The sequence below is a fragment of the Falco cherrug genome, chromosome 5 (genome assembly GCF_023634085.1).
Source record: "Falco cherrug isolate bFalChe1 chromosome 5, bFalChe1.pri, whole genome shotgun sequence".
In the NCBI taxonomy this organism is placed as follows: domain Eukaryota; kingdom Metazoa; phylum Chordata; class Aves; order Falconiformes; family Falconidae; genus Falco; species Falco cherrug.
In genome coordinates this window covers 61,107,320-61,134,552 of record NC_073701.1, presented here as the reverse complement: position 1 = coordinate 61,134,552, position 27,233 = coordinate 61,107,320, and the positions used below count along the sequence as shown (strand labels likewise).

The following is a 27,233-nucleotide window of genomic DNA, read 5'->3' as shown; positions in this document are numbered from 1 at the left end:
GGAAAACTTTGCATATGACAGACCATTTAAAGTAGATGTTAGATGTGTTCCTACTATATAGGGACACTTCAACCACTTTGCTGCATCTGCCGTGTAGAAACTGTGGAGCTGCTCTGGGAAGAATCTTCACAGTGCATAGCCTGTCATTCCTGCTTTGTGATTGCTGGGCATCTGCCATTTTCTTAGAAAACAGCAGCAAATTCAAACTTTACATGAAGCCTACATTTTGCCGTTTGTAAAAATAAAGACACGAGAATACTGCTAACATTTATTAGCAATAAAAAGCCCTAAAAACTTAATACATCAGAGTGTAACTTCATTTTCCTAAGTCAAAGTTTTCAAGCCTTCAGCTGAAACAACCGGCACTCCTGACATTGCATTTCATAAAATGTAATCCCAAATATTTTCAGGCTTTCCTAGACAAAAAGATAACAGAGCCACCGCTATATTCTGAGTGATTTTAGAAAAAAGACATCCAGCTTTCTATGAGTTCCCTTGTAACACTATTTAGACTAGATTCCTTGGATTATATGAAATGGTAAAAAAATGGTTCCTAATGCAATTGGTTTCAGAAGTCATATTTAGGTTTCTTGTTACAGTTATAGACCAAGATTTATTTAAAAGCACAGTGAAGGTTTTTAATCAGTCTCCCAAATCCTTCCTAGAAAGATAACATAGATCTTTACATTAATAGCTGGTGTATTTTATGGAACAGACATCAGCCATCTAACTGTAAACACTTCGAAGAACTTCAGTACCTTCAATACACCTTGGCTGCATTCCAGTGTTTGGAGATTCAAAATCTAACTGCTTTTATCACAGGACGAGAGAACCTGCTGCAATATCCACTGCAGGAAGTGATTATACATTACATAACATTGCTGATCTTTTTGTTCTGGAAATTTGGCATGAGGGTTTTTTAATTTATTTCTCAATTCTGCTTTACAAAAATGCACTAATGTGGGCAAGCAATTCACCCATAATACCTGATACTGAGTATCAGCACCTCAGCAGATTAAGCAGTGTAATCTAGGGATGAGTTGTTCTAATAACCTTTCTAACCTACCCTAAACAGACTTGCAGTGGCAACAACTTTACTATTTTCTGGCTGTTCAAATGCATCCCTCCAAAGGCAACTTTTTAGAGTAAGAGAAGACCCTAAACAGACTTATTCTGAGGTTCATCTGGATACATACACTAAAAGATGATAATTCACCATTAGTATAAAGTTAGCCCATATTTTCTTTTATGTACTGTAAGTTTTATTCATGATGTTTTAATTCTCCTAATGAAAATTATTAAAAAATAAATTTGAAAGTTTACCAAGTCTAAATACAGACAAAATGAAGTTACTGTTCTCCTCTTCCTTTACTAAATCAGGAAGTAACAGCCTACATACTGCTCAGATTTCTGGTAAGCAGCAAAGCAAATCATGTAACAACAGGCACAGGAATTTCCATATCTGCTATCCATGACCTGTCACATTCATTTTACTACTGCTTGCTCTGTGCCCACCATGCAACATTCTTTGTTCTATATCAACTGCTCTTTGCTCCTTTCACCTTTCTGTAACTATCTGGGAGCTTCATATCCCATGACTACTGTTTTGAACCATCACGTGAAATTTCACTACTCTTATGGTCACAGCTGGCTTTTCCTTTTTGTTGAAAGACATTTTAAACTAATAAAATAATGAAATATCAACTTCAATGCAGATTTTTCTTTACAGGGAGACATGATACATGGTTCCTTTCTGTGGTCAGCAGCAGCAAAGAATGAAAAGCTCAAAATTAATAACCAAACTGGAGAGCACCGATCTTTTGTACTGATACTAGAATTTTTAATAACAAGATGACTAAATAAGGGAAGCATACTTGAAGACTTCAAAGACTTCCTTCCAGTTACAACATATACTTTATTAACTGATCTGCCAAAAAAATGTTTCTAATCACTCTGCTCTGGTTTAGCATTAAATTAACTCTATCACAAGAAAACAGCAAGCAAACAGTTATACCATCGTTACTGGAAATACTTTACAATCTTATGGCTAGACATTAGGATCACAAAATAATGAGCAATTACTTAAAAAACTAAAAATGTTTCCAGCTTTCTAATTATTTATGTCTAAAAATTAAATATGCTCTTTCTGTCTTTGATACGTTTGTCAGAATTGATTGCTATTATGAGTCTGTTGTATAAATATCAAAGTCTGTTGGAAAATATGAATTAATCTTGTACCATGTTCTTTGCCTTCCTCAGCATATTAGAATATTACCCCTCCTTATAGTTAGTAAAAAAACCCAAAACTTAAGCAATTGTTAAAAACTGCATTGTGATAAATTACAGTTCTGTAGTACAAAGATCTAAAAAACAAAAAAACCAAATGGATTAGCATGAAAATAACAGGATTTGTGAAGATGCTGCTGAAAACTAAGAGAACTGAGCAGTCCATTTTTTGTAATATCCTGGTCTGCTATATTCATATTTGTCACATTTGTTGCATTTGTCACAGTCTACTCCTGACACTGTCAAGTGTCTTTCTTACTTAGTACTGTCCAGAACATTATTATTTCAGTGACTGCCACTGTAGCGACAGCAGTGTCTCCTGGAAGGGGCAGTATATAGCACCATTACAGAAGTAAAAAAGATGCACTAATCAATATCACTGGTCCTCAAACACAAGTAATGAGAAAACCAGTCAGTAAATCTTTCTGGTTCTTCACCATTTTTCCTTTTGCCTAGACACAGAGGAGCAATCACACGGACTGCAACAAATAAACCAAACCAAACAAAAAAATAGTAGACAGAACCATTGTTTGGGTATAAAATAGGTGAACACTACGAGTAATGCCAACTGGAGTTCACAGTCAGGTTACAACTGACATATAAAACATATAACCAAAACGACAAGACTGAACCTTGAGAAATCACAACAGCCTGTGAAAAGCACTGGGTGGGTATGTAAGCGCTCACCATTACAAATGCTACCTTCACTCTCAGAAGCTGCAAAGCCAACCCAGCAGTAGCAGCATAGTTCAGTAGAAATGTCTCATACCCCTTAGATAAATGGTCATCACCTGGCTGGCTCTGCAAGGGAGGGCATTTAGTCATCAGAACTCTTAACCAAGCATAGGTGATGTCTCAGTGTAGTGCAGCTAAGTCACGTTACTTTCCATAGTCAGTGGCATATAGTAACATGCCACCTCACCACCTTGGCTTCCTTCCCTGGTCAACAAACTGGGTAGGGCTGCCATCTACAGTGAATTTCATCTTCACACTTATGGAAGCACAGTAAAAGGCTTAAACAGTTAAAACTAGCCTGTTGCTGCTGGGATTTGGGTCTAAATTCATAATTGCATAACATCATCTACAGGTATTATTTCAGTATCTTAAAACATTTCTTTACACAGTATGTGCACATGCCTGACAAATGTGTCTGATTTTGCAGTCCTAGAGATGAAACTCTGAAGCATCATGACTTTTTTCATCTTGAAACTACAAGAAAAAACCTAGAGACTAGGGAATTCAGGCAGACCTTTTAATCACAGGTGTCATCCTGGGTTGTGAAAGAAGAGCTTAACAGCCAATCCTTGCAGATTACATGCAAAGATATTATTACAAAAAGCAGGATGAAACGTAAATGATGGTTTTGCAAGTCTACATGAAAGGAAAAAAGGAAGCACCAAGTCCACATTGAGCAAATCTGATAGCCTAATCAAAAAGTAGCACATCATACATTGCAAAGTGTTGAGGTACAGATGGCTAGGAACATTAAAAGAGGTTGTTATCGTTATTGTTCCTTACATAGCTGAGTAAAGAAAAGACATCTTGTATTGTATTTGGCTATAAAATCAACTTCCTCAGCTAGATACTGCCAGAAGGAATCTAATGGAAATGTCTATTTAGTGAAAATCAAATAATTACCTTGTAATTATCATCTCGTGTGTCACATTTAATGTTAGCATCTCTGAATCAAGGAAAATTCAAGAAATGTCTATTTGAAATCCCTAAAAAAACCCCATATGGCAAGTATTTTAATTAGGCTACTTTCACTAATCAAGCTAAGTATTCCACATAGCAATGTATCTCCCTTGTCAATGTTAACGTAACCCACCCTTGATTTAATCTTCCTATCCATCTTCAGGAAACCTTTGTAATTGTTGATTATTAGATTCTCTGAAATACAGCTTATGCAGACCAAACTTTAGCCACTTCATAAAAACTACTGATTTGCACTCAAACAGCACGCTGGAGCAGTCTGAAGGGAAAAACCGTTTGTTCTGTCTCAGCTGATGTATAGTGTAATTTTCTGAGAGTCTTTCATTGTAATTTGCAAACACATTAGCTAAGACTATAAAACAAAAGCAATCTGTACTACCCATGGCCCAGAAGAAGCAAAAGCAGAGAGTTAGAAAACATAACAAATGTCTGAATCATCTTGAGGTAGGGACACACTCTACCTCAACACAGAACATCATTATCCAAAATGTGCCTCATCTATTTTTTCTAACTGACAATGGAAGCCTGGCCACCGAACACCTAATATTGCAATATATTCTTTAAACAGGCTGCATTAGACATCTAAAGAGGGGCCTACAGAAGGCAAACTTATGCTAGATTAATTCAGGGGAGCAACACTGCAGTTAGGTTGTGAGAATTCTTCTAGTCCCTTTGTCCATTTCCTGCAGCTCCATCTTCAGTTCTGTAGTCTATCTCTAGAAGGGGATTTATTTCCCTTTCTTCTTTCTGTATCAAACTTCTGTAATGCCACAGATCTCACAGAAATCCCAAAAGAGGGAAGCTGCTTAACACGGAAACACTGACGTTCTCTGCTGAACGATCCAATGCAGAATTTAGCAGGTCCCACTAAATATATTTTATTTATTTTTAAACAAAACAGATGTAAGGGAATTCTGGGCAGGAAGGTGCATGTAAATGTAGCTTTGGTGAACAGTCAGATGAGAGCATAACTACATTCATGGATAGGAAAGGACCGCATAAAAGACATCGCTACACAGAATGATTGTTTCAGCATCTCTCAGCATGAATTTTAAACAAATCAAGAAAACACCACATGATGTATCTAAAATTGCATTTCAGCATCTCGCAAAAAGGAAATATCTGTTAAAGATCATCGACTTCAAGAAAGCCCTTAATATGAGTTTCTGTAAAAAGAGAACTTGAAATTGCCTGTCAACAAATCAGCAGATGCCCTTTCTGAAGCTGACAGGTGCTTTTTGGCATTAATGTAATGACCATAAATACCTCCTTGCACAGGGTACAATCAATTGCTTTAATCAATTTCTACTATCACTTATGAAGTATGCAGACAATTTTCTAATCTATATTTTACAGTGACATTAAGTATGCATGTTCAACATACTCTGGCAAAGCTGACTGTCAGTTTCTTTTCCTTTTGACAAAAATCAGCGTTTTGCCTATAAGGTCTGTCTTAAGAAAAACTGAAGTGTGGGCTCTTAGGCAAAATTAATTCCCCTAGAATACAGTAACACAATCCACAGCAGTGTCAGTCTTCAGCAAAGCTCTGTGATACATGGAGATTTTAGGATTCAATCTGAAATGTTGCTTTATGAACAGAACAACCTGACAGACTAAACCAGGATGATTAGGGGTGCATTCAGGTACATGGATATATATATCAATAAATGAAACAACTCTGTTAACTGTTTTCTTAAATCTCAATCTATGTATCAGAAAATTAAGTCTGTATAAGATGAGAAACCAATAAGAGTCAAAGAGAAGATAAAACACCACAGAAACCAAATACATTCCTTCCCTGGCCCTGGTTTAATTTTCTCCTTCCTGATGTGCTTTCTCTCCTTCTTCTCCACCTTCTGCTTAAACTTACATAGGCATCAAACAGAGTTGATACTTGCCTTTCTTTGCACCTAAACAGTTCCTTTGAGCATTGTGCTGGTTTTGGCTGGGATAGAGTTAATTTTCTTCATAGTAGCTAGTACAGGGCTGTGTTTTGGTTTTGTGCTGAAAAGAGTGTTGCTAATATAGGGATGTTTTAGTTACTGTAGAGCCGTGCTTACACCGTCAAGGCCTTTTCTGCCTCTTACACCACCTCGCCAGCAAGTAGGCTGGGGGTGCACAAGAAGTTGGAAGGGTACACAGCTGGGACAGCTGACCCAAACTGCCCAAAGGGATATTCCATACCATACGATGTCATGCTCAGCATATAAAGCTGGAGGCAGAAGCAGGGGACCTCTGGAGTGATGGCACCTATCTTCTCAAGTAACCATTGCGTGTGATGGAGCCCTGCTTTCCTGTAGATAGCTGAACCTGCCTGCCAGTCAGAAGCAGTGAATGAATTCCTTATTTTACTTTGCTTGCATGCACAGCTTTTGTTTTACCTATTAAACTGTCTTTACCTCAACTCACAAGTTTTCTTACTTTTACTCTCCTAATTCTTCCCCCCTCCCCTTCCCACTGTGGGGGGAGTGAACAAACAGCTGTGTGGTGCTTGGTTGCCGGCTGGGTTAAATAACGACAAGTATATGGTAAGAAACTTCTTTAAAGTACTTTTATACTGAATCTTGCAATGCCCCTAAGACTGGGTAAAAAGGAAGCAAAGAGGTTAAGTCATCCTAACAGCAAAGCAATTCTTGCTTGAGATGAAATCCCTTCTACTGTCTTCTAATCTACCCAGTGCTCTCTCTTAAACGTGAGTTTGCAATGAGAAATAACAACAAAAAATACCAATGTGATTTCTGGCCTTTTAACTGCTATCTTCCATGCATATTACAGATAATACCCTTATCTTGGCCTGTTGAAAAAAACAATAATCTCCTTTCATTTTTTTGCTTTGCAAATATGAATAGTAAACCATTTGAACAGATCACTGAAAATGGTAAGAAAAGCAAAGAGGACCCTCAAAAACTAGATTTTGAAAAAAAGAGGCAGGCAGACAAGTACTGTTAAAAAAAAACTGAAGAGAGACTAGGAGGTATTTGAAAGATGGACGTTTGGACAGTATTTGGCACATGACCAGCACTGTAAGTAAGCATAACCTCACAGAACAGGGAAAGTAAGCATTTGCTGGACACCTTTTACTCTTAAAATATTTTAAGGGGAATGGTAATGTTCACCTATGGGTGAAATTTAAAGCTGGACTAGGAAAAGCACAATGAAGTAGGTAACTGAAATAATCTCACATTAGTGGAACTGAGGACTAGTTAAACTAAATATTCATTTTATTGTTTCCACCCTTCTACTCAGTGGATACCAAGCTATTATTGTTGAGGCGACTGGAATTACTGGAGCTAATACAGGGTTAGAAGTCAAGAACTTCCGACCTGTAATCCTGGATTGGTCTCTGACTTCTGTCACAGTTCAGTCTCCCTACTAACAATGCAGAGACAATAATATCCAACTCATAAGGGAGCTTGGAGGATTGAAGTCTGTAGTATTTTGAATAAACACTATCACTTTTATGTTACCTGCAGCACTTCAAAAGATCAGACTATATGACTGGGTCTTAGCTTATGTCTTGAAAAATGCTGACTTCAGTAGAAGAGAAATCAGGCAACCCTGAGTGTTTTTAAAAGTCTCATCTTTGCATTACTGAACTGCCATGGGAACTAAATGTTTGTAACTCTGAGACTTTGGTTGATTTCCAGAATTAAATTACAGGACTGTCTAAGTTCTCCTTTGGTTCTAATGGCTTAAGATTGTTTTTATAAGGTATTATAAAATACTGTTTATTTTATAAATAAATAAAAATAAATATAAACCCCAAGATTTCTTCAACATATTGTTTTACAAAATTCTTTGAAGCTACAAGTGCCTCCTCCTGTTCATGTGAGTGCCACCCTCTGTAGAGGGCTCTGGGGATGGCTTATTACAAAGAAATATGTTTGATAATATATTTAATGTGGCTCACCTGCCACTACTATTAATACTGCATTTATCCCACTAAACCCCAAAGCAGGATCTCTTTAGCATAGAACTTATTCAACGAAAAAGTAAAGGTACTCTTAAATGGAGTTGTTTAAGCAAATATGAGGAAGTAGTACATGGCCCAAGGACTGCAAGACTTTTAACTGTATTTTCTGTCAGTTGACAGTATTTGCTGGATTATTTAAACATAATGAAGTGAATTCGGTAACAATTCTAAATTGTTTACTGTTCCATGTTTCACTCCCATAATTTTTTTTTTTTCTGTTTGTTTGGAGGTTTTGTTTTGTTTTGTTTAGGTTTGGTTTGTTATGGTTTTTGCTAGTTGCAAAAACGCTTCCTGTGTTATAGAATTAAAATACTAAGATAAGGATTTTTTATGTCTGGTAGCCCTAAATGAAATCAGACCACCTCATGTATAGGCATGTATCTGTATTTGCAGGCATGTATGCCTTTCTCAAGCTGTATCCACCCACAAACACATCCCCTGTTTCCTTACCCAGTGCCTCCAGAAAGCCAAGCTCCAACTCTGTTGCATATAGCTGTTCTGGATTTATTTGGGGATTTTAGGTTACAAACTAAAGTGCACCAAATAATAACTGGATAAAGTCCATACATACACTTATGACAGACATAAATTATATTACTTATATGAGTAAAAGATTGAGGCAGAAATATTTACTTTGGGTAACACAGTGTAGTCACACCAGTATGGGCATAAAACTGAATGTGTGAATAAACAACAAATTAACAATTTAATTGCTATCATTTTAAAATATATAGAAATGTAAAGTCTTTAGAATACAATGTCATGTGATATTACATCACAGTATCTATATTGTCAAAGGATCACCCATACCTGAGATGCTGGGCTACAGAGTCATGTATTACACAAGGGAAGAGGGGAGATGATCCAAATTTAGATTCCTACATAGCAGCAATTAAGAGATCTATATCACTCTGTGCAAAACCAGTGAGGCCTTTGATGCCCAGGCTGTGTGAAAACCTTCAGTAGGTCAGCATAATGACTAACCATAACAAAGAACACGTAACTTACGGCACAAGAATAACAAAGGACGATGGTGTGCTCCAGCCTGGACATGGCACACAGAGACTAAGAGACATTTTTAATAGGGTTCTAGGTCTTTGTGCTGCCTGGAAACCTTCTGAAGTCTTAAGCAATGTAACTAAATTAGATATTGAAAGATACTGTCATTGATAGTGACAATAACCTTGGCAGGAGGCAAAAGGTTGTGCTGCAGCAGTCCAAGAACATCTCTTTTGGAAGTCTGCTAAGAATATTGATTTGACATATTCTGTACCACAAGCCTGTTTATTAAAAACTGCACTTTACTTACACTAGTCTTAAAAACATAAACAGAAAACTTCACGGTCTGAATTTTTTGATTTAACATAATAAATACAAATAATAGCTTCCTATTTTATTTTTTTTTATTACAGTACCCAGAAAGAAGTGGCTAACTCCTTTCAAATAATGAAGAAACCACAAACAAATTATCAGCTGTCAGCTATTGCCTGTGGAACAAGAGTATACCCATGAGGCAATACTAGGCAGAGAAACATGAGTTGGGCCTACTCAAACTTGGGTCCCATATTAGCATGCTTTTCTGCCTGAAGGTAACAGGCAGCCCCACACTGGAGATGGCAGTCCTGCTAAACCTATGAGGGATGTTGGGATTTCCTCTTGTAGGAGGGTGGGCAAGGGCATGTACAATCTTAAGATTAAGAAGACAAGACAAAACAGCCCAGTTCAGCTGGGTCAAGAACCTTGCAGGAAGGATTTCAACCTCTGTAGGCTACAAGGACAGCACTGAGCTGGCCAGACTGCTGGCTGCTGCTGGTCTGTACTACTGAAGACTGACCTGGTCTGAAATTTTTGGTAGAGTGTGGAAAAAACCTTCGCCCTGAGAACCAAAGTTATGGGATTACTACAAAAAGTAGAGGATTCGACCCTTTTTGGGCAGGGCAGCATAATTCATCTTCCTTCTTAGTTCAACCTACCTTGTTTAAAGCAAAGTCAGGCAATTCTGCGTAACTTTACAATTTTCTACGTAACCAACCCTAATATAACAATATGGTTTTGAAACACAAAGAATGAAATGAGCAAGTCCCAGGACTTGCAATACTTATCAAGGAACTGTATCAGAGCAAGGAAATGAACTACTTGACAGCATGGAAGGGATCCCCCTGGTCACTAGGCATAGCCCAATACAATCACAGACCACCCTGGTAAAACCCTAAGGCCAGAATGGCCTTGAATATTCTGCAGATTGCCCAGACAAGTTGCAGAACACACCCTACTACCCTGAAGCAATTTGACATTTCTCCTGCAAGAAGCCAAAAGCTACATGAATCTATCTCTAAGCCACTGGAAGGACGTAGGAGAGCTGAAGAACACCCAGATGTCATAAGGCTTTGCAATAACAAAAGAATTTGTTAGGTGATAATACCCAGAGGGTAGCACAGGGGAGCAGAATTTTTCTTTTTCCACTGTTTGCAGGGGGGAAAGGAAAATGGACCTGTTTGTATTAGCTTTGCCCTTCTACAGTGATCATGTAGGTTTTTTGAGTTTTTCTATAGTTTTCACATGACATAACACTGCATCCCAAATCTTCCCTTGTGCCTCGCACTGGCTCTCTTTGTTCCTTTCCCTAGGTAATATTTCTCCTCATTTTTTTAGGAGTTACTAAACTAAATTTTTGGTTTGTTGGCTTTATGTTTGGCATGTTAACTTCATTCACTGCTCAGTTCTGAACATATATGCTCCCCCCCCAGATCAAGAAACAGCTATTTGCTTTATATTTAGTCAGTTTAACACGATCAGAAGGCATTTTCCTGTGAGATGCCAAATTCCCTAAACAATAGCTATAGCTTGTGGAGAGGTAAAGACACTCAGCAAAATGCTTAAGCACATACTCAACACTTTTAGTAGTCTGAAAACCTCTGAGACTACTGCTGTACTTAAACACATGTTTGTATAACTGAATCCATGCACAGTACTCAGTCAGGCTAGAAGACAGCCATAATGGTAAAATTTGGTGGAGAAGGCCCAGGTGCTTTCTGACAATAAATCAACCATAAAATCACAGTATTATAATTATACTTTGTTGTTCCACTCAGGGATGCTTACAGTTTTGATTTTTGATGGCTGCATGTTAAATTTAATTCTGTATATGGACCAAGAATGCCCTGAGAGACGTAATCTTTCTCAAGTACTATTATCTTGCACCATCAGACAGTTTTCACATGAGACAAACACGCTAGTTTCTGCATGCTTTTGTCTCATCTCAAAATTAATTCCATTCCCAGTATGTCAGTAAAAGGCAAACAAACAAATGCTGAAGTTCATGTTCCTGGATCTTCCTTAAAGAGCCTCCGAACACCCTATTGTTCACCTTGTCAGTACTGGCTATGTACCTATTAGGCTTACCATATATTTAATCATTAACTTTTGACTACACTCCTTGATACCTCATATCGAACAAAATGTCTTGCCCTTGGTCACTAATTATTATATAAATAAATAAATAAGTGCTTTTAGATTACTTTAGAGATTCACTTTCTCTCTCTTCAAAATATTGAAATTGTAAGCAGACACTCATTTCAACTAGCATCTAAAAGTAAAACTAAAAATGATCCCACTGTTTCAAAGAAACACCAGTGTATTTCGAGATAAACAAACAAAAAACCAAACCACAAATGGGCTTTTCTTAAAAGGCGTTTGTCTTCCACCTTCTGAAGCCAATTATAATTAAATTTGGGTATATTTCCAAAAAGAAAACAAATATTATGGAGCAGATTCCAATACCCTCAATTGCTCTGTGTGGTCCTTCACCTCTAAATTATCTCCATCCATGATATATTACCTCATTTGAGAACTATCCATAGCTCTTTGTTAGGGAAATTAACATTACCAAAATAAAAGCATCTGATTTATTAATAGGAAAGTAAAGTACTTGAGTTATAACAGCCAAATAAATAACACAGGTGTGTACACTTATACTTGAATCTTCTTATCTATATCTTCTTACACTTAAATTTGAATCTTCAAGGAAATGAACCTACCTGACAATTCCTACTTCACTGATAGATGAAAAACTATAGACTAGTAACCAAATTTAAAGAAACCCTGTAGAACTGCACTGCTAGTAAATACCTTTTAACTCCCAAATGCTACCATTTCCCATTTGCCTTGATAATTTGGGGAAGAGATGAAAAGAAGTTGAAATGGCTCCTCTATTCCGGAATTAAAGACAGAAGCAGAGATTCCAAATGTGAAAGAAACTCTCCATACGCAAGGGAAGCCAATGAGAATATTAAAATTCATTAAAACTTATTTTAGCCTTGGCAGGATCAGATCTGCAAGTCAGTTCTTCTAGGGAAAAAAGTTTGACTGGCTTTGCTATCAGCTCATTTCTCATTCCTCTCTAAGTTAAAAAGGACATTCTGTTAATGAAAACTGTAAATATTCAAATACATGAAAAGCATTACAAATACCTAATTTTGATATCCAAAGGGGTCTTCCGGTGAGCTGTGCAAACTGATACTGAAAAAAAAAAGTAATCTTTAATGATTTGAAAATTACTGCATTAACAACTAGAAGACTTAAGAGAAAAATTATGTATTTAATATAAAATGGCTCCTTCATCCAGTTCTTCCAGCATGCCTTTTACTATACCATGAAAGTACATTTGTAATGCTGCCACTGATTCCATCAATATATTTTTTTTAGTGGAAGGTTTATAAAATGTATTGTTATATGAAAGCAGAAATTACTTTAGACAATCTTGTATGCTTTCACTCTCTACCTACCTACTGTATAAGAAGTACCATGAATCTTAAAGCCTGAGGAATGCTTTGCATTTAATGTATTACCTGAAAAGTTGTTGGAAGTAAGGCTTGTCTTTATGGTTTGGATTCGTACCTTCCCCTTGTACAAGCAAGGCTGGTTCACAATGCAGAGTCTTAGTCACTGTCATAGCAGGAATACATTCTATGAGATAACAATCCAACTCCTCGTTGCTATTAATTGCCCAAAGACCTTCCATTTGCATACTTAGCCTTGCACATTACACAGTTTTAGGAGAGAAAAATGAAATTAGTTTTCTTGATTTTTAAGAAGTGGAATTTTGTATACATTGTGATAGGAAACAATGATTGTTTTGTTGTTATTTAGATAATGTGGCTTGCTTTTTTTTTAAAGGAACCTTTGAAAGTGATGCTTATTTTTGTTTTGTTGGAAATAAAAACTTTTAGATATACGTGTTAATAGCACTGACAACACTGCCCAGGGAATGAAAGGACATCTTGTACTCTGCAAAAAGTAAATTGTCTGTTAGTTCTCTGCTAGGTCAGTTTTTACAAGAGATTTATGTTTTGAGGTCAGGACAAAGCTGATGGATTTCATGAAATATGAGGTTCCTTTTAAAACAATATAGAGCTATTTTCAGCTAAATGAGCATATATTTTGCAATTCCTCCTCCTCCTCCTCATTCTTCTTCTGACCTATAACCTCCAAATTCCATTCCTATTTCTGTTCAGTCTGAATGCCCTTGGGTGATAAGCTGGGACCAAATCAATTTCTTTCACTACAAATCCATTCTGTCCCCTTTCAGCTCGGTTCCTAGCCTGGCCATGAAGCAGTTATTTTTCGGGCCTAATGAATATCACTTTCTACTTGTATAGAGGTTTCACTTCATCTCCCCCTCTTCTGCTGTCATGTGATATATTAACTTCTTCAATCAGTTCAACAGGAATCATCCTTCCCTTTCTGTCTATCTCCTCCTACCTTCCCTTTACTTTTCTTCCTCCATTTGCCTTCCTTTCTCCTGCTCCCAAATCAAACCCTTCTTGACCTCTTATTCCTTAACATATTCCATGTCTTTGTCTCTAACTGTCATCCCCTGACATTGTTACAAAATGTAGTTGTTCTTTTTGACTCTTCTGTCCAGTTTCCAATACTTTCCCCAATTATTTCCTTCAGCTTAATTCTCCTGTTATTTCCCCCCCTGCTCTTTGACCTCCTGATCTCTTCTGGTTTTCTGACTCATTGTTTTCAAGTACTAAGCAAGAATAAGGCAATTTCTATTTCCAGTAGTTTCTTCCTATGATTATGATATATTCCTATGAAAATATGCCTCAGCTACTGCACTGTAAACATGTGGAAGCTTCAACATCCTAGTTCATAATCGAGAGATTTCTGGTGCTTGACATTAACCTACAAAACCAGAAATGTTTGTACTTCATACTTACTGTTATCCCTGCAAGTGGTTCAGTTCTCCATACAGTAACCAAAAGCAATGCCAAATTATTTTGCATTTCTTACAGTTTGGTTTTATACTCTGAAATTATTTTAAAATGCCTGACTTCAGAATATTACACACCCTTCCCCAGAAGAAAAAAAGTGCTCGTTTATAGTTGGACATGGAAAAGAACATAATCTTGAACCACAGACCTGTTGAATATTGTAAATTAATATATGGATGTTTTTTATAATCAAACAATAGGTTTTAGTATGGGTAACAAGTATTTCTCACCCTGATAGCACAACTATCTGAAAGCATGACATTCCTTTAGCAGACACGGCACTACAAGACTGATGTTGTTAGTTGGAATCTTGGAAGTAAAGATTATAACCAACCTGCAATTTTGAGCAAACTGAGCAGGCCAAGAGGCTGCAGAGGTACACTACAAGGTCATGCAGGAGGCAGAACTAAAATTATGAAGCATTTTTAAGTCTGCGAACATACTTCTCTAGTTAGAGGTCATGTTCACATTAAACTCATCCTGTATAACAGTGACAATATGAACATTTCTCTCTTTTTTGTAACACATAATATGTGGTTGTGAACACAACCAAACCCACCAAGACATGTAACTATTTTTTGCCTTTGGACCTTCAAAATGAAAAGTGAACCACCCAACCCAAGCTGCACATTAACTAGTTTTTCACTGAGGGCCGTGGTGGCATAATGATTTCACATGTCTTAAAATCAAGTGCAGTTCATGTTCCTCAGTCTGAAGTCATCCTGAAGTATCACTCAATTTTCTTTGCTTGAGTTCAAGAGCTCTCACATTATATTTGTTCTTGCTTGCCATCTAGGAGCCTTATAGTATTGTATTCTTTGTCAAGAATTTGCTTAATAAAGGGACGTGAATCAAAATTCTATTCAAAACACATAAATAAAATAGCTTTTCCTAATAGTCTAGCCTATCCTTTCAGATATGACCATACTGATTTCCATTTCCAAGCTTGTAAAAAGTGATGTAAATTTTATTGAAAAGCTAGTGAACATAAGAAGAAATTGTTCTTTGAGCATACAGTTAAGAACCTCTGATTTTGGCAACAATGGATTACAAAAATATAAAAGCAATTTTTTGCTAGGCATTTTTGCACCTTGTAGTTTAGTTATAGTCCAGCGTTAGCTAATATTTTGCTGTTATCTATATACTGTAGTGTATGTAAAGAAAGCTTGACATGATGCCAAACACAGAAACTGTAACATTTTTTCAGGCCAGGATTCCAGTTCACTGCCATGAAAGAAGAGACAGAACAAGGTAAAGGCAAGAATAATTTTCCTAATTGAAAGCTTGAAAGCTCTACAGGAAGTGCTGACTGCCATCTATATCAGAATTACTGAATCCCTTTCAACTTGCCCTCTGTAGAGCCAAGCAGTGAAAACAGATATCATAGTTTGATTCTGTACTGACTTCATGTAATCACGTTTCTTATCTGTTGTCAATTGAGGAACAGTTCTTTATATTGCCAACTTTTATTTCTACAGTTACATACATTTCGTATTTTGGGTTACCCTTGCTGTTACAAAGTAGAGGTACATCAGAAATAATCTCTTGGGCTTAAAGGAATAATTATTGGAAGAAATTGTCCCAATAGATTTGAGCATGCATAATGTGTATTATATATTGATATAATATTTATATAGATATTTTTATATATATATAGTATATTGTATAATGTATACTGTATAATGAGATCTCCCTCAGATGAGATCTTTTTCACACACTGGATCCCATGCTTGGACATTAGCTACTGTGTGTATTTTGTCGACTGGAAACAGCCAAGAAGGTTCTCAGGCACACAAATCTGTCAGAATTTCTTTCTTCAGCAGCATAATGCTACCCACTGGCATGAAGCAAATGAGTCACATCCTAGCCTTGTCCCTGGTTAAATTGATTTAGGTAGACTGAAATTACATGTTTGAAAATAACTAGAGTTCATAAATAGGTAAATTAAAAAGCTGTTAATTTATTTTGATGGAGAAGGACCTTGGTAACGTGTTTCATTTACATTCCAGGGCACAAACATTATTACTATCAAGGTCAATGAAGAAGACAGTTAACCTTCCAAATAATTTGTTTTAGTTTTGAACTGTCAAATTCTATATGAGCTATGAATGTAGTATGCATTCTCTTGCCATGTAAAGCAACATGGGTTTTATTTCACAAAACGAGGTTTTGTAGCAGCTCAGAGTGCAAGTGTCACTACACAGTGAAGTGTGGCATTCTAAAGCAATTTGTAAGGTTATTGGTAGAAAAGATTATTCTATTTATGCCAATGTGGAATAGCTGCTAGTAAAATGAGGTATAAAAAAGGAAAATATTTTATACAAATAAAGACAGCCAAATAATCTGTCTGTATTCTTTCCCACATTGTGTGTCTGCTGCAATGCAAGGAAAAAGTTGCTTAAGGAAAGCTGTTGAGGGTACACTTGGAGACAGCACTATAGCATTCCGTAAGTACTCATCAAGTTGTTTAATGCAGATACAGTGCTTTCATCAGACACCGGTAACATGCTTTGATTTGCAATGTTTATGCTGATGAGCTATGTTACTGCAGGCTCCAGTAACTCTTTTACCTACACATCTAATGAACTACTGGACTTAAATTAGCTACTTGTTCAACTACAGTTATTTATTTGTTACCTTAAAGAAGAACATATTTCATAGAGAAGCAACACGAAGCTCTCAGTCTAATGTATGTTACTCAGTCAACATGCAGAACTGTTTACAGACTCACATGTAGAGATTAAACAAACACTCAGCAATGGTTTTGTTAAAGCTGTGAAGTCAAGGAGCTGGAAGTTTAGAAATGTTGTATCCCCTAGTTAATACCCTAGAAATGTACTGTCCCCTAGTTAACCCATCTGTCACACTAAATTATCAATATGGCATCAGAAATTCATATCCACAATGGAGAAAATGAATATTTTGGAGGATATGATGGTGTGGTTAAGTCAGTTTGTAAAAAGTAGTTCTCAAATTCTTTTAAAGCAGGCTGATAAAAATGTATCACAAGCAGAGTTTTTCCCTATACACTTGAACTGTTGCGTTGAGCTATAGTTACACAGCCCAGAGATGAAAGCTGGTATTCCAGCTGAGAGGAGCTCAGGCAGAATTCTGTGTCCACCTGGAAGATCCACTAGATGATGGGGGAGAGGAGGAGAAAGGCACGGTTTTACACAAGTCATGCAGTGGACACTAAGCAGATGGGCAGGAAGAAACTATGGGGAACCCACTTGCCTGGACTACTTCAGCAGCTCCTGAGCAGACTCAAGGTATTCTCACTGTATTTCTATGCAGCTCTTCTGTTTCAGAGTGGATGTTTCAAGTAACAAAATCCTACCACAATAGCTCTCAGAAAGGATATTAACACCATGGAAATTTCAAGCAAAACTGGGAGAAAAAAGTATATTTTGGAATGGAGGGAATGGAAATTCAGTTTATTATGAGCTATGAAAGAAACTTTTTATTGTGGATACCCTAAACTTAAAAAAAAAAAGTGTAAATATATCTTGTGAGACTGTAAACAAACAGAAAATTCATAATTTTCCTTTCAAGATGTCTACAAGTTCCACATCAGATCTTATTTTTAGGTTAAATTTGAATGCTTTTATTCTACTGAATCAATTCCAAGAATTCCATGAATATCACCAATATCTGAAAGAACCTGAATGAAGTTAAATGAAACCTGCTAATTCAAAAGTCTCTGACTTTGACTTCAACCATAGCATTCTGCCTGTGCTGGGTCTCTTTTGTTTCTAGAGCAGAATACCGGTACTTAAAAAACAAGACACCGGAAAAATGTGCATCTTTGACATTAAATCTGATTTTATATAGAACTGACATTCATCAAACACTTCAAACTGCTGTACGTATTAGGACACTTGATTGCAACCACAGTGCAGTCAAACTTAGGCTGGGAATACTCAGCAAGTTTGGTGAGCTTCCAATTCTTTCATCAGAAGGAAGCAGCAAAAGGGTAATTTTAACAGACTGCATTTCAACCAAACTGGAGGAGCATTTCAAAGGACAAATGAAGTTCTTCTCTAGGGCCTTATAATTAGTCTATGAATAGAAGTACTAAAATCCAAAATGCAAGGGAACAAGTGAAAGCTATCTGGGGGAGCAGGAAGAAACAGTTTAACTCAGGAATTTAGAAGTTAATAGAAACATGACACTAAATTTTAGAGGGAAGCAAAGACATGTGAAAAGGTAGAGATGTATTGCAAAGGGGAAGGAAATTTTCTGAACAGAGTAAGGGAGAGGTTGCACAGGAATTCTTTTATAAATTGTATTTTTGAGAAAGGAAAGCCATTCAGTGGTTTGTGGGTTTCCTCGGTGGAATAGTAAAAAAAGTAAAAGAAAGTTATTAGCCAACAACTCTGACATGTACTCAAATACTTACTATTTTTAGAAATGTATTTTTTACTTTAAATATGTCAGTCACAGGCCCATGTTTCTGCCACTGCTGCTGTTACCTAATATTTAAATTGATTCTGATTTTGAAAAACTTGCTTATTTACTTTAAATGTTACCCTCATATATCACAAATTATCTTAAATAGAACAGCCATTTTGCACAGCATTGTAATTACAGACAGCACAAAAGATACTCAGCTGAAGATCACAGCTGTTTAAATATGGACAATACTATTTAAAGGACAGATGCACGTTTTGTGGGGGAAAAAACCCAACAACCAACCCAGGGGAAAAACCCCCAAACAAAACCCAAACAAATCTAAAGTCAAAAACCAAAGCCCAACATCACACTTCTAATCTCAGTTACAAGTCTCCTGAGTATCAGCAATGTTCAGGGTTTTCATCACAGATATTAGCACAGAGCTTGTACAGAGGTCTTGATGATAGGCACTAGATGTGTTTGACACTGCCATCAAACTTAAGCAATAACAGCAACAATATTTGAAGAGTAGCTAAAATGTTGAAGGAAGAACTTAACATTTACTGATTTTATTTATGTATTTTGAGTACAATATCCTAAGTATTAAAAATAAAATTAAAAAATATTAAAAATGCTATTCCTCCTGTTCAAATTAGTTTCCCACAAACCACTTACAACTATCAGCTCATAAAACCACTTCTTTAGCACAGCTTGGGTTTATAATACTCTAATGTAATGTGACATTTTTATTTACCATTCATATTAATACATTAAAAACTGGCTAGAATTAATTAACTAAACTTTGTGAATACGATTTACAAATAAAAAGAATGTAGTAAAGTAAATTTTGCCAGAGTGAGGAAGACTAAGCAGAACAGGAATATGGAGCGATGATAGGAGCATGAAATTTAAGATAGTAAGTGTTGCATGCACATTTGGTGAAAGTAAATGAAGACCAACATAAACCTGCATATCACATTTCAGGTACCACAGCAAAAAGTAGTGGTCATCTGTGCACAGTCATGTGTAGCAGATGTTTGAAAAGGCTACTATGGTCTTAGGGTGCATAAGCAAGGGGATTATTTATAAATCAAGAGAAATAATGGTTCCATTGAACAAAATCCTCATGTCAGAGGCTATATATAACTTCTCTGGGTTTTAATCTTTGCAGTACCAGTATATAATGATTTTAAAGGCTTAGTCTCTGAGCTTGAGCTTTTCTTAACACAAAGCAGATAAAAATGACATAGCCATTTACCTTTGCAATGGGAAAAAATATGACCAAGGCAATCTTCTAATAGACAAGATTCAAGAAAGTATCAAACTTAATGGAAGAAACTTGCTTATTCTGCAAGGACAAGGAATGTGTGAATTGCAAAAATTGCAAGAAAGATATGGCAGCATTTAGTAAAGGGAAATCTAATGAACTCACAACCAAAATTTCTGCAAGTTACAGGCCAGTATTTTTTCAAAAATTAAATACTCATATTGGAAAGGAAATATCTTTTGTCAAATTGAACTGTTCAGCCTTCTACATAGGCTACTTTCCTCCATGCTCAAAAAATTTCTTTCTCTGAAGACAAACTTTTCCAGAAAGCATATTGATTTAGCAGGTAATAATAAATTCAGGTATTAAAATTTTCAGTTACTTGATGTTTGAGCTGATGGTATAAGCATGACCTAGTTAGTCTTTGCTAGCTTTCGCCCTGTTAGCTGTCATAATGTTTTGCCCATTTGTAGAAATGGATGACTTTGACTAGGAGTTGATTTTGCTACTTGATTTAGTCAGAAAACACTGCTGTTGAGGCAAAAAAAAATAGAAATAGCTGGCTACCAGAATCTAAAAGGAGATGGTGGAATTTGTATTTTTACAGCAGAGCTGGTAAAAAAAAAAAAAAAAAAAAGAAAAAAAAAAAGGCTAAACTCCAAAATGAAAGCTATATACGTATCTTCTACACCAGTCTTGAAATTTTGTTAGCAGTTCAGGACACTAAAGTCAAGGATGTCCAAATTCTTTAGCAGGGAGGACCTGGAAAACTTATCTGGAGATTAAAAGGTTATTTTAAGATGAAAGGCTTCAAGAGTTCTCAATCTGTTCAGTATTTGAAAGAAGAATAACATGATTATACCAGGTACCAGTGAACTTGTAAAAGTACTGTACAGATTATAAATGCAGCAGAATGAAAAATAAGGATAGGAAGATGGACAAGGAAGTAATATACCAGAGGAAAGGAAAATACTACTTCTCTGTGTTGCACAAGAAGCAGTGGAACATATGATGGTACTGGAAAAACTGTTAATAGGATTCACAGCTGCTCAAATATTCAGTATCACTATTTGCCAGTGGGTACAATGGCTGCATCTGTCCAAAGGCAACTGGATAGAGTTGGTGAATCTGTATTCTTCCTCAGCTTCCAACGTGTGGTAAAATATAATCACAGTGATTGGTGTTCACTGTTTGTTTGAGCAGAATATTACATGTCTGAATCTTTAACCACACAATAGTTGTTTGGTATTTCAAAACTTTCTTTTCACGGCTGAATACTGAAAAGCAGGACCTATTACTGTACCATCACCTTTTTATAACCTGTTCAAGATCTCAGGCTTCTAATTGAAAGAAAATCAATAGGCTTAGACTTATTTCTTCTCTCCTTTGCCTCTTCTTTCATTTATTTTTGTGTTTAGTGACTAAAGCATCTTCCTCTTGCCCTGCTACTTGTTGCTCATTGCACTACCATACTTACACTATGTGACTTCATCCATTGCTCCTACTCCATTCGGTTTATCAATAATCTCTGATTCTGCTTACTGGTCCATATACATTCTAAATCAAAGGATCTTCACTCCATCTGCCATTTTACTGTTCATCTCACAGCCCTGTCTTCATCACTTCCCCTTCTGCGTGTCCTGCTCTTTCCTTACCAGTGTTTCCTACTAAACTGATCAAACCTTTGACAAGTCTTAAATCCTGCCATCCTAACACCTCTACAGCCTTTCATATTACTGTCTACACTCCTTTTCTTAACAGCTATCTCAGACTCTGTGGTTCTGTAGTTTAGTTTTCACTCATCCACCTTTTGCCTTATCTTTTTTTTTTTCCCTCTATTGTACTGGACTCTCCTATGTCTTGATCTTACCTCTGGTGAATATTATGTGGATTCAGCTATAATTTGTAAGTCAATGACTCATCTCTTTTTCACAACCAGACAGTTCCCTGTTCTGCATCTCTGACTTCCTTTCCAATGCATTACTCTAAATGGCCTGTTAGCAGCTCAAACTTACTATGGCTAGTCCAGAACACTTCGACTTCTCTAAAACCTTTACTCATATTCTGACTCATCTATTCTTTGGTGCTTAGATTCATTAATAGGAAACTTTCTGCTGTGGCTCAGGATATTTATTAACACTTGCCCTTCACTTAAATTCTTCCTTCTTTGCTAAAATCAAACAATCAGCACTTTTTCTCTTCAAAGTGAAAAATACTGTCTGCAGTCTAACTTCTTTCTTTCTTGGTAATCATAATCTTCTCACCTTCTCCTTAATTCTTGCTCATTTGTTGCAAAGCCTCTCCTGATCTACTCAGATTTTGTTTCTTATACATTCAACAAAAAGCCTTATCTAAATCATCACTTCTCTTTCTGTGCTTCATCTTGTAACTTCTTTCAAGCTGCCCCCTAACTATGTGATCTTTATTAGTCCCAACATAACCACATTCATATAATTTCTAAAAAATCCATTTCATGGAATCACAAACTCTAACTCACATCAGCTGAATTAATCCTTCCAATTCAATGCCATATAGTAATGAAACAACTCTAGTAATTTTGTAACAAAAGGATCTCCCACCGACTTCTAAGTGCATCTTGTTTGGCTGCAAGACCCTAAACCAGAAACTGGTTCAATTTGCATCCCATCTGAATGGTACATGGTACCTGGAAGACACCAACTAGGCTGATGAAATTGAAGCCCAGTCTATAGGCAATCTCAATATGAAATTCCATTCACAGGTTAATGATGCTCCAAACATAAGCCTTTGAGCTTGTATTAGAAGACTATTCCAATTGTACTAATAGCAAGCAACCTTCTAACACTAGCCTGAAGTAATTAATGGACATTTTTACATCTACTTGTTCTGGAGTATATTTGGTACTTCACAAATACTCAGGGTAAAGAAAGCGAGTAAGAGTTTACCATACAAAGAGAAAATCCAGACAGAAGTTTTGTCTCTACAGAGAAAAAGCATGTAGGGGGTTCGAAAAGCTTTCTCTTCAGACACAATCGTATCTTCAATAACACAACAAAAGCTGCCAGACGTTAACAAAGATAGGTGTGGCACCTGAAATTAAATTAACTAAAATCAGTTAAAGTGAAAGGAAAAGAACACAAGAGGAAGAGTGAAGAAAAACAAACTCAGTTTTAAGTTCAGATATCAAGATTATTATATGAGAAGGAAAAACTAAATCAGATGAGAAATACATCCCTATGAGAAGCACTGCTAGCATCAACTAGAGGAAACATCATCTCCTAGAGAAAGAAATGAAGAAAAAATGCTCCTAAAAGTGAGTGATGTACACCTGTTACAGTCAATACCACTAGGGATGTGTTGTTATCTGTGCATTAGTTAACACTTTCTAATGCTTCTGTATCCACAAACCTTTTCATATGTTTTTGTCTGCTATTCTTATTCTTATTTCATACTAGGTTGTAGTCGTCTGCCAAAACATCATGAACAGCCCCATGCAGTATATAAAAAGTTATTCCTACCTGTAAAATATTTTTAGAGCCTGGAAGTGTCAGTAGATGCAAGACTATATTGGCTCTTTCCTGCTCCCCACTCACTGAAAATATTACTGTGCTTTCTGGTCATAAACACATGAACAACTCCCATTCCACTGCAAACAAATGACAATGTTAAAAAAGAAAAAGAAAAAAGATGAAGTATTTTTACTATATAGACATCTTAATTAGCTACACATTACTGAGTTCATATTTCACATTTACTTTTTTGTCAAATGTAAACTGAGGGGCTGCTTAACAGCTAGACTGCATGCAGGCACCTCTTCACTTCAAACTTTTGAAAGGTAAGTTTAATGTTTACACTGTCTAAAAGTCAGTGTACATTAAATGCTAGCATCATATTAGCCCACCACAAACTATTTAATGTTGTGAAGCCTATCCAAGAGAAAAGTGAGCTCCTATAAAATGTATTTTTATGCCACACTTCTCTGAAGTGGATACTCCCGTTGCTGGACTTGTTTTGAAATCTACCACAAAAATTAGTAACTACCTGGTTTCTGTATTAACGATTCTATAAATGTATCATGAGATAGATACACTATGGCTATGGTTGCTATAGAGGAGTTTTAATATAATCTCCGGAATGATCTCTGCAATCTTGTAAATCAAATTTATCCCTATATAATCAACAGACTGCTAAAGATTGCCACATGCCTATACATATATACACACATACGTACATGAACAAATGAGAACATCTCTGAATGTGTATATATATCCATATACACACCACACCCCCTTCCTGCAAACACAGAAAAAAATGCAACTATAGAAGGATTCAATATACATACACACAGACAGAAACACTATTTCATTGAACAAATTAATGATTTAGAAAGAATTTAAATTACTCTTGCTCCTTTCCTCAGGTTTCTAAGGATGGGCAAAGGACAAGACATTCTTCTGAATCTCCTATATTAATTTAGCAGCAGAGACAATATAATCATCACATAAATGCAATGTTTAGCAAGGCTATATTACATGCACTGCTAATGTTGACACGGAATATAAATTGAATCAGCTGGAGGCAAGAGTTTAGAAGAATTCAATAAATACAGAATCAGACTGTTTACAGTATAATCACCTGAGTTTTGAAGCTGATGCTTAAGAGCCACATAGTTTCAAGATCAGTAAAGAAATAAATTATTGGGGGAAAAAAAGAATTATTCTAAGCACACTTTCAAAAATAGGCATAGAGAGAAATTAAGTCTTTGAGGGTTAGGTCTGAGTATGGCACAATCTTTCATCTTGAAGCTAGAAATATATTGCTATTCCATCTCCAAACCACACCTACAAGAAAAAGTTGTTCATATAAGTAAATTATGAAGGATGACTAGAAAGCATATGGCATAACAACTTTTAATTTCCTACTCCAACTAACCTATTGGGGACACTGCTCTGACAGGTTTTATTCACTTATGAAACTGACTCTTTCCATACAACTTCTTCCAAAATTTGCTACTAAACTATTTTAAAGTGGTTTTAATTAAGCATTTTTGTAGCTTAACAGATACCTTATATACCAGATTTACAAAATAAAAATTTGGAAAATTTCTGCTGTGCCCTGCATTGTAAAAATGTAAAATCTTTTATTATGTAGATCATTAAAGGAGAAAATTTACTTTTAAAAAAACCTACAAACCCTTGAAATTTTCTAATGCAAATCTGTCGGTTAACCCTATCATTTACCTTGATCCATGCAAATTAAACTTTTTTGTTTTTAAAATGGAATAAAAGTCATTTCCCCTCCAAAAAAAACACAAAACAACCATAGTTTGGTAAAAAAAACCCAAAACAAACCACAAAAACATTTAAAAAAAAAAGAAAAAAAAGAAAAAAGAAAAATACTGATAAGGTAAGCTTCAAATAATGAGGAAAAAAAATCATACTGTCATATTAACATGGTTAATAATTTCTCTTTTTAATACAAAAAAATAATCCCACAGCAATTCACCATTATTTTATTTTTTTCCATTAGTATCTACACATGGAAGCAGACTAGAAAATGGTTGACAGAAACGCGAGCCAACATGTAGAGGCATTATCTATGGCAGAAAGTATAATCACCTCCAGCCCTCTGCTCTGCCCTTCATGTAATTTCTCTTACCCTCCAGGCAAGGACAACTGATGTGCTTATTTGCCAGCTCCTGAAATGCCAACATTTAACATCAATGCATTGTGGTAAAACAAAAAGAAGCTAAGTGAAATCAACAGGCTGGACATGACGTTCTCTGGGAAGATACCATGTGTTAGAAGGGTCAAGACACAAACCCATCCCTCATCAAATTGTCTCACTTCAATCCATTCTTAGGTTACATATTAGTGGAAGAACAACTTCAGGAACTGCTGAATTAAGCTTGAGGTGCATAACAAAAAAACCCAACATGTAAAAATTGAAACAACTACGTTGGAAATGTTGGGAAAACAACTTCCAACATTGACACTTCTGCTTTCAATCTGAAATTGGCCATGATGTGGCTAAATGAAAAAGCAGACAACAGACTTTTCCCCTCATATTGTATAAAGAGGTTTATATAAGATTTAATCACAAAGAGTGAGAAATGAATCCATATCTACATCCTTATCCATTAAAACTTTTTCCCAAAAAGTCCTATGTAAGCAGAATAAGTATATGAAGTAAATCTTCCACAGTCTTAATATCATACATAAGGGTGGTAGTTCAGAACAGCTTCATAGAATACAACCATAGAATCATAGAATCATTTAGGTCAGAAAAGATCTTCGAGGTCATCAAGTCCAACCATTAACCCAGGACTGCCAAGTCCATCATTAAACCACACCGCTAAGCACCGCATCTGCACATTTTTTAAACATCTCTAGGGATGGTGACTCCACCACCTCCCTGGGCAGCCTGTTCCAATGCTTGACCACTTTCAGTTAAGGAATTTTTTAACATCCAATCTAAACCTCCCCTGGCACAACTTGAGGCCATTTCCTCTTGTCCTATTGCTTACTACCAGGGAGAAGAGACCTTCACCCACCTCACTACAACCTCCTTTCAGGTAGTTGTACAGAGCGATAAGGTCCCCCTGAGCCTCCTTTTCTCCAGGTTAAACAACCCCAGTTCCCTCAGCTGCTCCTCATAAGACTTACCTTCCAGCCCCTTCACCAGATTTGTTGCCCTTTTCTGCACACACTCCAGCACCTCAATGTATTTCGTGCAGTGAGGGGCCCAAAACTGAACACAGTATTTGAGGTGCAGCCTCACCAGTGGTGAGTACAGGGGGACAATCACTTCCCTTGCCCTGCTGGCCATGCTGTTTCTGATACAAGCCAGGATGCTGTTGGCCTTCTTGGCCACCTGGGCACACTGCTGGCTCATGTTCAGCTGGCCATCAACCAGCAACCCCCAGGACCTTTTCCTCCAAGCAGCTTTCCAGTCACTCTTCCCTGAGCCTATAGTGTTGCGTGGGGTTGTTGCAACCCAAGTGCAGGACTTCAGCACTTCTAGTCGAACCTAACCTGTTTTGCTGTAGTACTGGGAAGCAGTCATCAGACAAGTAAGTTAGTGGTGAACTTCACTGTAAAGCTGAGACCTTACGTGCATGTAGTAGCCTCAAGAACAATGAAGCCTTGAGATAAGTAAGATCACCCTTCAAAATGTCTATCAGTTTTTTCTGCCTCTTCATGTTTCTAGAGCACACATACTTGACTGCAGATTTCTTACAGCTATAAAACAGCATAAGAAATTTGGTATGTGACCCTTTTTGGGAATGTGAGGAATTTCCTACTGAGAAATTACCTATTGTTTAATGGAGAGTCATTGATCTCTG

At 36.5% G+C, this 27,233-nt stretch overlaps 1 protein-coding gene across 4 annotated transcripts in view; it reads right to left on the bottom strand.

Moving 5' to 3' along the window:
• Window positions 1-27,233, bottom strand: part of SYT1 (synaptotagmin 1) — a 357,459-nt gene that overhangs the window by 236,878 nt on the left and 93,348 nt on the right. Inside the window, exon 3 of one of the 4 annotated variants that reach the window (XM_055712129.1) lies at window positions 12,442-12,490. The exons of the other annotated variants lie outside the window; for them this stretch is intronic. The gene's annotated coding sequence lies outside the window, so the exon portion shown is untranslated. The remainder of the gene's footprint in view (window positions 1-12,441; window positions 12,491-27,233) is intronic. 4 annotated transcript variants of the gene reach the window in all.